Genomic DNA, 15,634 nt, shown 5'->3' with positions numbered 1-15,634 from the left:
ATTTTCTTATAGAGCAGCTTCATTTCGCACTAAATTCCCCATGTCTTTTATTATGTATTGTATCTTTACTTTTTTGCCATTTTTTCTTATTGTTTTGCTTTATGTATAATTTATATGTTTATATGTTTTTGTATATGCTTCTAATATTTTTATTAGTTTTTATCTTTTTCCTGTTAAAAAATAAAATTCATTTCCCTCCGTCCAAACCAGATGGGCAATTTTTGAATCTAAAAATGGGGATGTAAGTCATGAAATGTAATGAAAAACTTCTAAATGGTTGTGAAATGAAGGATAATTATCATATTATAACCAAGGTTTCTGAAGCAATAAAGCTTTATGTTAATTTAATCAAAATTATTTTTAATCTCGTGTTAGACCAGAACGTTGTTGTCTGCAAGAGCACATAAGTTCCTTATTTTTTGCTCTATTTAATTCTTGGAATCCACAAACTGAAAACCATTTATGAGGATAAGCAACCTCATACATCATCCTCAGAGCGATGAGCTATACGAGGATTTAGCGACCATAGAATTTACAAGTTTTCCTACTTATTTTTTATATACTCAATGCATTTTTGTTTTATGTGCTCAAATTAAGCACTATCCAGACCCACAACTTTCACGAAATCGATTTATTAATTTTAGATTTATTTTCAGTTAAGGCAAGATAATTCCATCTTACTTAAATAAGGTTTCGCTGACTGGCAATTCTTTTTCCACCAGTCATGTCATATGTGTTTAGTTTTTTTTATTATTATTATTAATAGTATTGTTTATTTTCACTATCCATTAGCATACGAATCAAAGATATCGCTTAACAGATGTTCGTAAATTTAATCGTCTTCGCAACAGAAGTTGTAGTATTATATAGTTTATTTTTTTAATTCGTTAGAGAACGCTCTGTGTGATGACAAATGCTAATATTCTTTTTTTTTTATCACTTCATGTGATCTTTCTTTGCTTTGCGAGAGTACTTTGCTTTTAAAGTTTCAAATATTTTATTATTTAATTGCATCAAATTTGAAAAAGTAGAGTTAATAGGCAAAAGCTGTTTTCATATCTGAAATATTCCTGCCAAATAAAGTCAAAATTAATTATAATATTCCAGACATCAAGCAAAATATTATTCGTTACCTTATGTCATTTATGAATATTATAAGTTGTCAAAAGAAACGGCAAATCTTGGAATATATCAAAGGTTGTAATTTAAGCATTTATTAACAGAGAGTTATTTAGAAGCATTACAAACAATGTATAGAATTCGAGCATTCAATTGAAAATCCACCGCAATAAGCTATCGATAGAAGATTCGAAAGACATCCCTGCTACCCGATGATTACTCGGATATGAGGAACTTTGTGTACGGTTAATTTGCCGTCTTCAGTCTATGTTACTGCATTGAAGTGATGTAAAAATTTAAAGGTAGATAAGCATTTTATTATAGCTCATGATCCAACTTTTCCTGTGCTGTGCCAAATATAAGATTGTGTATTCTTCAAAACTCTACTCGATTTCTCACATTAAAAATAGCTCATAATGCAAAGCATAAAGAATTAAGTTAGAAATAAATCATATAACTACTATTATCCATATCATTGCATGAGTCAAAAAGCTTCCCTCCAAGCTTCAATCACAGTACAGATTTTGCCAGTTTTTATTTTCTATTTAAAGCTCATGACCCCGAATACGTCATCATTGACATACGAATGTCAACATGCATACGTCATCATTGTCTTACTACCACCGCGCTGCCTTCCATTTTTTGTAGGAAATCACGAAAACATTATTTAATGGCTTATTCCTTGTTGAAGTTGTGGAAGAAAGGATTTATTCGTTAGAAAATCCTCAGCCAGAGTATCGATTTCGCCAATTGTTATTTAATGTGAAATATTAAGGTCCTTAGATTGACTTCAAAGATTCTCCGCTCCTCTCAACCTCATTCTTTCATAGAGATCTTAAAATTAAACTTTGATAGAAAATTCCGCAACCTCAGCAACTAGAACAATTTTGCTACTTTATATGCATAGCGAAAAAAATCAGAACTCTCAATGCTTATTGGTCAAGTTTAGAAGAATGTTTTGATTCTTTTGCTTTTCATCCAACATGCTGTTGAAGAATATCATATAATATCTATTATGTGTGATAGTTTGGTAATGGGAACTATAAGGAGCACAGCGAGTTCTGGTAGCTAATCCACGAAAAATGGTAGAGCGTTAGTTTTATTTATTTCTCAGATATAAAACAAAGAAATCGAAATCAATTGATCAGAATTTTTTTTAAATATATTATAGCTCCATCTCTAGCTCTATCTTTATTTACATTTTTTGGCACAATGATATTTTATTATGCACTCTGCATGCCATTCGATGGTTTTTTTTCTTTTTTTTTGTATCGTCATTAATTGATTAATTAATTAAAAGAACAAGCGATGTATTGGCTTTGATAAACCGATCCAAAGTTTTAAAAAAAATTTCATTGTTGCAAAAATCAAATTTGGGAACATCAAAATCTAAAAACTGATTTCTAATAATCAGAAAAAAGCATTTTAAAATCTCTAATTTCAAAAAAAATGGATAAGAATGCTGGTATAACCTTTAAAATAGTTGAATCAAGTCAAGAAATTTTCAAATATTTTATTAATAATAAAAATCAAAATGAAAGAAGTTGTGGGATGTCAATTTAACATCACATTTATAGAAGGTTTAGTTAACGTATGAAAATATTTGTTTAATTTTAAAATTTTGCATGTTTTCTCGCGAGTATTAAACAACATTGACGTCAATCATAAAGGATTATGATGTGTAAGGATAACTTTGTGTATAAGAATAAGGCGATATATAAGATTCAAAATGCCATTTCAAACTGCTTTTTGGCTTCTAGAAGTTTATTTTTATTCTTTTCACTTTTCTATGGAGTAATCCTTTTCTTTCTTTCCTTTCCATCTTTTCAATAAAATTCTACTTCGATGAAAATTTATCTACCTTTTTATAAAAGCCTAGTTGATCTATAAAAATATTATTCAAAATATTTAAATTATTTTGTTTATTTATTTTAAATACTTTTTTATTGATTTTCTAAATACTATTCAAAATAAATATTTCATACTTTATTCATAAATTTTACAAAATTATTACAGGACTATAAATAAATGTTAAAAAGAATTTTTCAAATTAAGTAGGTTATATTTACATCCCGATTCGAAACAATGAGTAGGTTATGTGAATATTATGGAATGTAATTTTGAGAAGTGATCAGATAAGGAGGAAGATGCCTGAAGCGGGTCACGGTTTTTAAAATTCAAAACCACAGTAAAAGTGAAAAATTTCAAAAAAAAAAAAAATTTCAATTTTGATTTCTATTGTAAATTCGTACATTTTTTTAATATAACGATTTTTATTATCTTTTTATACTTTATTAAAACTCATTAATTTAACATTCTAACATTAATTCTTTACATAAATAAGAAATTGACTGGTTTTTTCGCATTTTTAAAAATTTCTTTGTAAAATAATTATCGTTTTCGTTTACTAAGATATTAATATGTTAATAAATAAATAAATAAAAACAGTTTTCCAAATCGTTTCTGAAAAACAATGGAATACTTTGTTAAAGTTCTCAGTCATACCGTCAATTTTGTTAATTGCTTCTAAATTTAAGCTAATAATAGGCTACCGTAATCAATATGCTATTTTTATAAATTCGGCAAGCATTTATTCTTAATTTTTGGATGTTGAGATATTTACTCTTATAGTTGGCATTTTGATTTTTTAAATGCTATTACATGTCCAGCAGATTCTTTTTCATTTATTATTTTTTATAAAAGGACCATTTGACTAAAGGATGTATGACGATTTCATATTATTCCATTTTATTTTTTAAAAAATATCAATGCATTTCTGGAATATTAAGAAAATATTTCAACACGACAAACCGGAATTAAGATTAATACCTTCTTATCAATTAGGGCATTTCTTTTTGATTATTAGGTCTACGATTATAATAAAAATCAATAGTTAATAAATAAGGCCATTCTATCTTTATTAATTCTGCAGATCCTCCATTAAAATTTATATTTTAGGATGATGCGGGAACTTAACAAGAATTTATTTAAAAAAAAACATTACTATGCAGAAAAATTTAATATTTAATTACAAAAATTGCATAAAACATCCTGAAATATTTAAGCGATTAATTGCTTGAACTCTTGCCCTTTTTGAATATGACAATTTATTTTTTGAAACAAATTGTCGATGATATTTCTTTTAATGAAATACTCTTTTTTATTGTTATATATATATATATATATATATATATATATATATATATATATATATATTATTATTATTATTATTATATAAATATATTCCTTTTCCCCAGTACACATCTAACGAAGATTTTAAAATTAAACTTATTGTGAGGCATATAAAAATTATTTTGATATATTTTTTCCAAAAAAATATGTCCAACATTCTTTTTTTTTTTAATGCACTTCACATGGACAAGCCAGCTCATTCCGAATTTAGCGATTTTAAGCCGAGAGAGAGCGTCTCTTGTTTTTAGTAGCGCCAGCTAGGGCCACAATACAATTTTGCTACTCACGCGTCACATTCGCTTGCACAGCCCCTTTTTATAGGGGGAAGGGCACATTCACACATCTCACAGATATAACGGATGAAGAACAACCATGCCCAAACCGGGACTCGAACCCAAAACACCCAGATCACGGGGAAGGCGCGCTACCCCTATGCCAGGACGCCGGCTGTTCGAGATTCACAATAAACTATTGCAAGTATTCAAAATTAAGAAGTAACCTCAGAATTATCCGGAGTTAAATCTGAAAAATTTCTCGTTGTCAAAATGCCCAGTGTTATGAACACAATCGATTCAAGTCTGAATTTCACAAAATAAACTCTGATTACTTAACTGATGATGTGTGTGTCACACTTTATTGAGAGCTTATTATTGGTTGCTTCATTATTGATTGGAATTGAGAGTATTTGGTAACCATAAATTAACACCGTATTTTAAAAAACTGGTACTTTTTTAGTAATACATATAACTATTCCTAGCAGTATATAATTCATATTACTGATACTTTCAGGCACAACTCGCTTGATATTTTCTAATATAATTCGCATATAAATTCAGAAACAAATTTCAGCCGAATAATGGGAAATACTGATTTACAAAATATTAATTTAGTGTTATTTTAATACCATATTATTTTATTCAATCATTACTTCATAAAAAGTTTCACGGAATGTAAGCTTATCAACAAAAACTGAAACTCTAAATCAGAAACGAAGATTCCATTTTTATATAAGGAAATTGTCGCATATTTCATACATATGCTGTTTTCTATCAAATTTAGTATGCAATGCAAATGAGAGCATGCATTTAGTTATAATTATTAGTAATCGAGTACTAATATGATTTTCTGTGAAATATCATGCATTTACTTCAATCAACTTTATCTCTCAGTAATTTCTAGTGAAAGAGCGTAACTGTTTTTTTTACTTAAAAGTAAAAGTCAATGACATGGCTTTTTCTACATGCAATTTCGAACAATCTTCTTCCTGCTAATGTTTCAAGGAGTACATATACACAAAATCCCATTTTTATAGGGTGTTAGAGACGTTCTAACATGCAAGAGTTACTATGAGACTATAAAGAGTATGTTACTATTTTACTATAGAGTAAAAACATAAAAAAGGGCAAAATTATTAATTGAAATTATTTGTTGAAATTTATGTGAAAAAATAAATTTTTCGCATAAATTAAAAAAATATAGGTTTATAAAATAAAATATAAAAAATATAAGTTTAAAATAAAATGTAAAAAATATAAGTTTAAAATTAAATATAAGTTTATCCTTAAAAAAGGGGGGAAACCTTATAATAGAATATAAAAATTACTTTGAGATTAATTATTTAAAATTCCAAAATTCATCCATTCATTTATCTCATGTTCAGTCATTTATGTTTGAAAAACATAAAGATTGGAAAGAGTTTAGGAAGTAAAAAAAAAACTTTGATTTCACAGAATTGCCACAAAGAAAAGCATAGTGTATAATAACAATATATATATATATATATATATATATATATATATATATATATATATATATATATATATATATATAATAAACATAAAAATATATTTGAATTACCAATATACCAATTTTACACATCTTTATTATGCAATATATAAGTAAAATAATCAAAACAAATGTAACATAGCAATATCAGTGACCTAATAAACATATATAATCAATAACAAAGCATACCATATGCAATCAAATTAAGCATAATATCTCTTAGGCCTAATTTCAGGGGATTTTCGGGTCACGGGGAATCAATACTGTTGGAAATTTTAGTCTGTATTTCCTCACAGAAAAAATCCCTTTTTTTTAATCACTGCCTGAGGGTGACCCTTGAGAAAATCTTCAGGGCTAGTGTCTAGATTCATCTGTGTTTTAGTAGTAGCTGCATTTGCGCTCTCTAAATACAATAGTGCTTTTTCTGTTCTTTTACTTTTTAGTTTGAATCAGAAATAATTTTTAGTTGCGATACCGAAATAATTTAGTTTAGTTTCCAAAATAATTTTAATTTTAGATTGTTTTAATAATAGGTTTTAATTACCTAATGTTTAGATTTTTGGTTTATATATATATATATATATATATATATATATATATATATATATATATATATATATATAATGTAGAGAATGGGGGGGGGGGGAATTATAATTCATAAATCTATAGATATATTCGTAATTTCAAAAATGTGTTTTTCGTATTCATAGAAGTTGACACGTGGAAATTCATTAATCTCAAGGTTGAGATTTTTTTTTAAGATTGTAATATTTTCTTTTCGTGCATTTCGTATACAAGAAATTAATACTGGAGTGATATAGTATGATTTTAATTTTTCTGTTTGGAAATATCTGCAATTAATACTAATGAATGAAATGAAACAAAATTTCTGATTCAAACTAGGAAAAACGAATTCTACAAAACCATTCAGTTGAAAATTATTCATGGGAGACATTTGGTGCTATTTGAAAGAAAGTGGTTTGTAATGTAGGTGTGGAGAAAAAGATTGGGAAAATTTTCATTTTTTTCGATTGATAAAAAATGCGCGCAGAAAAATAAGAGGCATTCAGTGTGAAACCGACAGAAATATCTTTTTTATTAATTAACATTAGGTCTCCTGCCCACGTACAGTATTTTCATTGCGTTGACCTTCTTTGTAAATTAGACTTCCAACTAGAAATTCAGATTTATTTATTTGAAAAGGTCATCTCAGTTTTCACAGTTTACATATTAAGTTTCATTTCATTCAGTTTATTGGTTTTAGCTAGATATGCCCCCAAACTAAAAAGATTCATGGCCCTCCGGCATGATGAATAGTTACATCAATTTCTTAGAGCTTATTTTAAAATTTTAAGATGATGACTGTTTTATGAATCTGTAGTATTTATTACTTCCTTGTACAGTAACTCTGATAATAATGTTTATAGAAATTTTAGCATGTTGAGTTAAAGCAATGTTAATGACCCCCTCCTCTTTCGAACTTGGCTAACATTTGGCAACTTGATATCAAAATGAAATTTCTCAAAAAAATTAAGGCTTAGTTATCTTTATTAAAAATTGAAATTTGAGGTTCTATCTAGAAAATTCTACATCATGTCACGGAGATTATAAAAATGCGAGACAGTTCAAACGAGTGAGTCGAATGAGTTCTCTCTTTTTAATGTGATAGCGGTACATTTTCTATTTAATTATAGTCTTGTATTGTTATTTAATTAGAGATTTGTTACTTGAGTATGAGTTGGTGATTTCTGCAAGTGCTGTCTTGGTGAACGCTTCTGCTGTGCTTTGCTGGTTGTTTTTCGTATGTTCTCGAGAAATAAAGCATCTTATCCGTTATCGAGCTTGTTTGGTTTCTCGTAGTACACCAATCAGACGAATTTTCGGTAACGAATTTAAAAGGGACGAATATCGTGCCATGATAGAAAATGTATAGTAAATTTATTGCGATTAAGCGTTAGAAAAATCATCACCACCTTGATTAATCCAGTTTTCTAGCAAGGCTTTTAAGATATTTTTATTTTAAATTTAGTAACAGAACATGGATTTAGTGTGTTAACAACTTTATCTGCTATTGCTCAGATTTTAACTAAATGATTTACAAGCTCATTATTTGGCTCACCAGTTTGAGTTTTCATTAATAATAGGCCTGCCATCTTCCTCATTGAAACATTATTTTGTTTGATCCTGTTCACAAATTTTGATTTTAATACACAGTTAGAGTTTCTATAGATTACAAGCTGTTCTGACTCTATACTCCAAAGTCAGGTTCCTGTAAAACAAATTTCAGTCAAATTGGCCTGAAAAGATTTGAGTTGAAATACTGCAGCCAAAAGTAATAATTTTTGAATGTAACATTATTTCTAAAAATATACACGGCAGAATCAACGACACCATTAAAAATAGATTCATAAAAACTTTACATCGCACCTCATCATTACTATAATGACATCAGCATTGCTTAGCAACCGTGTAGGATACCTGAGCAGCATATGTTGCCGCAGTGCTAAAATAATAATAGTATACCACATTATTCATTAGAGGAACATTTTTGTTTAAAACTGAAAAGAAGCAATGGAGGATTAATATTCTGAAAGTGGAACATCAATTGGAGTAATGAACTTTCCGATCTCTCTTAAGGTAATAGCTATTAAACAGTCTATTTTAAAGAGCTGGGATAATGCCTGGTACAAAATAAGATAATTTTGACAATAAAAACAACAGCTTGTAAAAAACAATTGTATACTCCACCTCAGTTTCCATACCTCAATGTTATATTAAAACATCTTGATTACAAAAATCTGTACAAAAACGCAATATTAGGAATAGACTCAATTTCGCAATAATAATAGACAAATATCAGCAGCTAAAAGTAACCTTTCAAGCTATACAAATACTTGTTAACTCAATGATATGCCTTTAGATGTAGAATCTTTTTGAAAGTAAAAGGATATGCAAGAAAATCTTAGTCCATCTAATTTTTCTCTTAATTTACGCGTTAGACTGGTTGATACTTAATTCTGTGACTAAGAAATTTTTAACTCTGATATAAAATTTATGTTTAAAATATTATCAGTACCTTGTTCTTGTTTAAAAGAGTTTTTTATACAGTATATCCTTTGTTATTTTTCAGCTCTTAAACGTGAAAATAATATTTTTTTTAATATGAGGGGGGCATCAATAAGTATTATGCACAATATATAATTTTGTACACAATAATAAAAAATGCAATGGAAGACAATGTAAATCAGAAATGAAATTATTAACAATTTGTTTTTGTTTGAATCAGTTGTATCAGTTTGAAAATCCCGATTTTATGAATGTCGTTGGTCAATATGAGGTCATCATCAGAGTCCACTTTTGACCGACAAGGAGCTCTTCAGGGGTGTAAACAGATGAAAATTCGAGGATGCCAACATCAGGGTTGTTTGGTGGGAGTTTCAAAACTTCCCAACCGAATCATTGGAGTTTTGTACGAACGGACCGATGACGGTCTATAAAACCAGGATTTTCAAATTGATCCAATGCTGAGACAAATACCTCAAAATGAATGGCAGTTATGCCGAAAAGTAGTAAACTGATAATGCTGCCGTTTTCATTTTACAATGTCATGAACTGCATTTATGTGCTTTACACTTTAATATCTCTCCTGCCTCATATCTTTAATGAAAAAAGACTAGATGTATATTCACTTTTAAGAACCAATGTAAATCATGTTTCCACTAATGAACTTTATACTTACTTTTATACTTATTGAACTCTGTTATAGGAGTACGAAAACTATCGTTAATAGCAACAGCATCAGATGTAATATTTACTTGCAAAAAAAATCTGATGTTTTTACAACATATATTTTGACAATTATCTTTATCGATAATGTCCCCTATCCACGTGAAATTCATCAAGAAATCTAAAATACTGAAAAATGGCAGTTTTGGTTATTCCAGTGTTAAGTTTCTCTTGATTCAGAAATCCATCCCAGAATCAGCGCTAGACAAATATTTTTACGACCCGATTTCCTAAGTAAAAAACATATATAATATTATCTATACACATATAATAACAATATTCCTATCCAAACTAAATTTGGAAGTCGAAACTTAGTTTGAAGTATATTTTATGGATTTTTAAAGTTTATCTTTTCGGCTTTCAAACCGATTGTGTATTAAAGCGATAAATCAAATTTACTTCAGAAAAACGTCCCATCTGTTTCAAATCTCGCTGGCATCAAGCCTCATTCTTCAGCGATTTCTTTAAATTCTATTCCATTTTCGACAATGAAATAAAAATATCTTCTTCTTTTAAGCTAAAATGCGCTTCTTCGCGGGATAGAAACAAAGTTTCATTCTTCCATTCTCATCTCAACCCCCTCCCTCTCACCCCCTACAAAAACACCCTTTAAATTGTTTCCAGGAACAATTTAGGAACGAAGAACGTTCTTATTTCGAACATTTGTGTTTATCCAATTGGAGGGAAACAAACGATGTAAGCAAATCATAAGGATTTTGTCATCTTCAATCCAACTTTCCGAAGCAACGTTAAGAAAAAAGTGATTATTGCTACTGCACAAAATAAAGAAATAAGTGAAGAAATGAACAAGAAAAAGATGAAAAAATAAATAAAAAATAAAATAAAATTCTGTGGAACCCAAGCCATAGCACAAACTAAAATGAAATCAAACGATCAATAGAAGCGGGGGATCTGGCAACGAGAAGTACTCCTTTGTGCGACGCCATTGTTCTGTGCCCACGACGCTTTTCAATATTTCAGTTTCCGAAATTCAATCAAGAAGGAACGCGGCGTCGTTCGCCTCGAATTTATATTCTACGTAATAAAGTTACATCCAAACTACGTTACGCTGTTTTCTTAAGATTATTCTTTTTTTATATGGTCATTCTCCCTACTATTCCCCAAGCAGCTTTAATATTTAGTTTGCAACAAACGACATTATTCAATGCGAGTTCCGATTAGAGAAGGTAGATGTTCGCGTTTTTATTTATTGCCAGATGCAGGAGAATGGCAGGCAGACGATTTCAGTTGTAAGAATTTTTTAAAAAAAGGAAAAATTCTAAAGTAATCGTATTTGTTAAGAAAATTTGCTCTGTGTAGAGCAGAAGGTATCGTGGGATTGGTGAATTCCCCTCGCCTTGATTCTGTCATTGAAATATGCGTTAAAAATTTGAAATTGCTGCCAAATTATGATATTTTTTATTCCCGCTTTGTTAGGAAAGAAATATCATCTTGATAAATTGAATAAAGATTTGGAATATGACAAAATTAATTATATTTCAATCAAATGACGTAGATGAAAAGATGAAATTTGGTAAATTGGAATGCTATTGAATCCAATAATCTCATGATGAGAAAATATAATTATATCTATAAAATTGCCTTTTATTAAGTTGGAAGCATTCCATTATTGTTAGTTTGAAAAATGCAGTAAACATCATTCTATAAACTTATCATTAATACTTTACGAAAGCAATCTTTTCTGAGTGATATCAAAGAGAATTCCAATTTAGCTTCGCTGAAATTAATAGATGATACATTAATAAATTAATAGAAAAAAGAATAAAAGCAATATTTTATGATAAGAAAGTTCTAAAAGACTCAGAGCATATTAATAAGTCTAGAATTTGATAAATTTATTGAAAGTATAAGATATAACAAACAAACATTAGAATTGTCACATCATGTAACTTAATGCACAGAATATAGTTTAATGTATGCGGTCGCTGTTATCTATCACAATTTCTGTTAAGAAAAAATATTTTGGCATATTTTACTGCCATAAGGTATTCCATGGAGAAAGATATACATAAGTTTTTGGAATATTTTTGCAGAAATTGTACCCAGTTCTTGTAAAGGAAAAGGGGTAAACTCTGTCTCTACTCTGGTTTGCTTAAATCCCATGTTATAATTCATCTAAGAGAAGTTTTATGGTACTAAAGTCTAGATTCTGAGCAGGTCATTTCAATTCCTCTATGTTCATGCGAACAAGCTAGCACTGCATAATTCTAATGTACAAAACTAGATGATGGTCTGTTTATAGAGTATCAATCCCCACTGCAGCAAAATGTAACCCATTTTATATCAGTAATTGCAAAACATAATTAACTCTACTTTCTATAATAATATCTACTCTATAATAATTTACCTCTACTTTCAATTATATAGTGCGTATAAAGTTATTTCTATTGTTGATATAAATAATGTGAAATTACCTAAAAAAATGTATTGTTTTTTTTTACTATACCTACTATTACTTTTTTTTTACTATACCTAATGCATTGCAATATCAATTATGTACTTAGCCACTAAGTACGCATGGGAATTCAGCATGTTTTCTTAAACAATTCATAATAATTATTCTAAAACTCAAGTTTAAATAATATTAATTTAAAGAATAGCATATTAAATATTAACTATTAACTTGAATTAAATATTAACTTGAAAAATATTAGTTGAATTTACATCACTGCAATGCCGGTCTCTTTCTGATTCTTAATATGATTAACTGAAATTTTTGAATAAGATGCCTTATACATCTGGCTTTAAAATTATGAAAGAAAGCGCTATTTTACGCACATACTTGAATAAAAATTATTTACTAAAATACTTATATTTCCTTGTATATTCAAACATTTTACTTTGAATTTTAATGTAATGCTCCTTGCTGTATACTATTCTCACGTATTCGACAAGTTTCATATAATATGCTATAAACTTTACCGAAGCAAAAACAAGGAATAAAATTCCAGTACCAAGAAGGAAGAATTGTGTTTAGATATATGAAATTTGAAAAATGTGTTTGCAGATAAAAAAAAATAATGACATCCATTCAAAATTCATGCTCTATGAATAAGAATGGCGCTAATAGCATCATTATAATCATTCAAGTAACTTTTGCTTTAAATACGTGATATAAGCTTTATAAGCGTTATTTATTTTCCGGATTCGCTAGATTGGAGAAGACTTTTAAAAAGGCAGAGGAGCAGTATTAATTAGCAACTTATTAAGTTTGAATGAGGTCGTGTAATGGGTCTATGAAAACTGGATTTCCTTTTTGTAGTAGTGTAGAAAAAATTAACAAGATTATATCCACTGTGCATAAATTATGACATCAGGGATCACGGAAAATATAGTCTCAAAAACACCGGGTTCCTATCGTGTTCAAATCATTACTGGGAGGAAAAGCGGGATTGAATTTTAGCCGATTGGACCAATTGCCTCAAATTAGGCCCCGCGTTTAAAATGTCCAAGCACTTGTGATGTTGAGATCTCAGTTTGGTGGTGTTACTTATATTAGACTAGCCGCCTTTGGCGACCAGCCGGTTCGCCAATCTTAATGCTCGTTAAAATTTTAATAATTAAATATTTTATGCAATTCCAACTTTAATAGATTCTTCAGCAAAATATTTTAAAACTTCAAATTTTGATAGTCATATAATTCACTCATAATATTATAAAGGCCTTCAGTCATAACGTGATATGTATCTCTCTAATTTTCTGTTACCCCTCGTAGAATTTATGCTTTAAATTAAAGTGTAAAGGATTAATCTGCAATTAATATAATAATATTTTTTACTGAAACAAAGCATTTTTTTTAATAATATGATTACTGATAATAGAGTCACTGAGCGTTTAAACTTTATGGACACTAAAGAATATCTTTCTTAATTTATATAATATCTCAAGAATTTGTCAACAAAATTTTCTCAGATTCATCATGAACGGATCGATTCATTAACAATGTTTCATTTTAAATGCATCAAACACTAAGAAAATAAAATGAATCGTTTAAAATAATCGGTCGAAAACAGGTTTAAAAAAACTACTTAAAAAACGATGTACTTAAAACTATAAGCATATATCAAAAATTATATAACTACCATAAATACAATTTAATTACAAAAGCATGCAACTAACCTAAAAATAATTTAAATCATTGAAAACAGGCTAAAAAAAACTACTTAAAAAACGATGTACTTAAAACTATAAACATATACAAAAAATATATAACTAACATAAATACAATTTACTTACAAAAGCATACAACTAACCTAAAAGTAATTTAAATCGTCCGTTGATAATGGTTGCCATGCCAACAATCAGAACACAGTGCGCATGCGTGAATTTTCTTCGCCTTTTACGGTAACGCAAATGCGTGAATTTTTCTACGCCAGTTGGGGTAACGCTATGCAGATTAGACATTTTTAATTTCCTTTATTCTGTGTTATTTTAATTCAAAAGTACTTCAGAATGAATCTGAAACATGGATTAATTAACAATGTTTAATTTTAAAAAACATAAAACATTAAGAAAATAAACAGAATCGTTTAAAATAATCTGCCGAAAAATCTTAACCCTAGCCTCATTACTGTTGGGAGAAAAAAAGAACTAAAGCCTAAATCATTTGGCGTTGGGGAAAATGGAAGATTATTTTGGCGGAAAAGTTGGCGGTGGGGAAAATGGAAGATGTTTTTGGAGGGAAAGTTAGTTTTTAATTAATAATTAAAATTCTAATTAAAATTTCAAAAAAGGGACCCCAGGTGCACATTCCCGACCTCTAAGGTATACATGTACCAAATTTGGTAGCTGTATGTCAAATGACCTGGCCTGTAGAGCGCCAACACACACACACACACACACATTGAGCTTTATTATAAGTATAGATTAAGTATGACAAATGCTCAGCACGTATTTTCGGAGAATGTTAAATTGAATTAAAGAATTTAAGAACTATTTTTTTTTCTTACATTATACATGCAAAATACAAAAAAAAAATGCCATTCTCCATAAATTTAAGCACAAGAGTTTGACAAATGTCCATGTTGTAGACCTCCCACAGTTAGAAAAAGAAATCTATAATCAAATACGTCTAGTACGATAACTGAAGTGGAATGGGCGAAATTCGGTTTGTTGTCCATAGCATCAAAATTGTCGATATCGATCAAATTTTATATAATATCAATCTGTCTGTTTAACTGTTGTTGTGATTGCTTAAAAATGAAAAAAAAATCGTCAGATTAAATTTCGAGAATATAGTTTCGTCATCATAATTTTAGATTTGTTTCAAGTTTAGAACTAAATCCAAAAAGTTGACTGTTTGGGTAAGTGAAAACTATGATTGCAAAAATTAATACCTTAGATAAAGGTATCTCTTGCCACCAAAAATTTTAGTTTTTTCGACAAGATGTTATTCCTTAATGGGAGAAAGATAATACCAAGCACATAGCATGTCGTATTGGGTAAATATATCAAAGATTCGAAGGAAGGGCAATACCAATGCTTCCTCTTTTTTTTCCTTTAATTCTAAACTTTTAGATTCTTGCAACATGAAAAAGTTGTTGGCTTATGATTTTTTCTCTAATTTGGCTCCATTTTTATGCGCCATTTCTCATATGGCTCCTAAGGTCCTGGTGAAAACAGACTGATCTTCGCATGGCTGTAATGCATTGCATTTATTACAACCGCAGCAAAGTTTTGAGATTTTGGGGCTCCGAAACATCCCAGTGAATAAGAATAAATAAATTACTTG

The sequence above is a fragment of the Argiope bruennichi genome, chromosome 6 (genome assembly GCF_947563725.1).
Source record: "Argiope bruennichi chromosome 6, qqArgBrue1.1, whole genome shotgun sequence".
Classification (NCBI taxonomy): Eukaryota; Metazoa; Arthropoda; class Arachnida; order Araneae; family Araneidae; genus Argiope; species Argiope bruennichi.
This window is presented reverse-complemented; position numbering follows the sequence as displayed.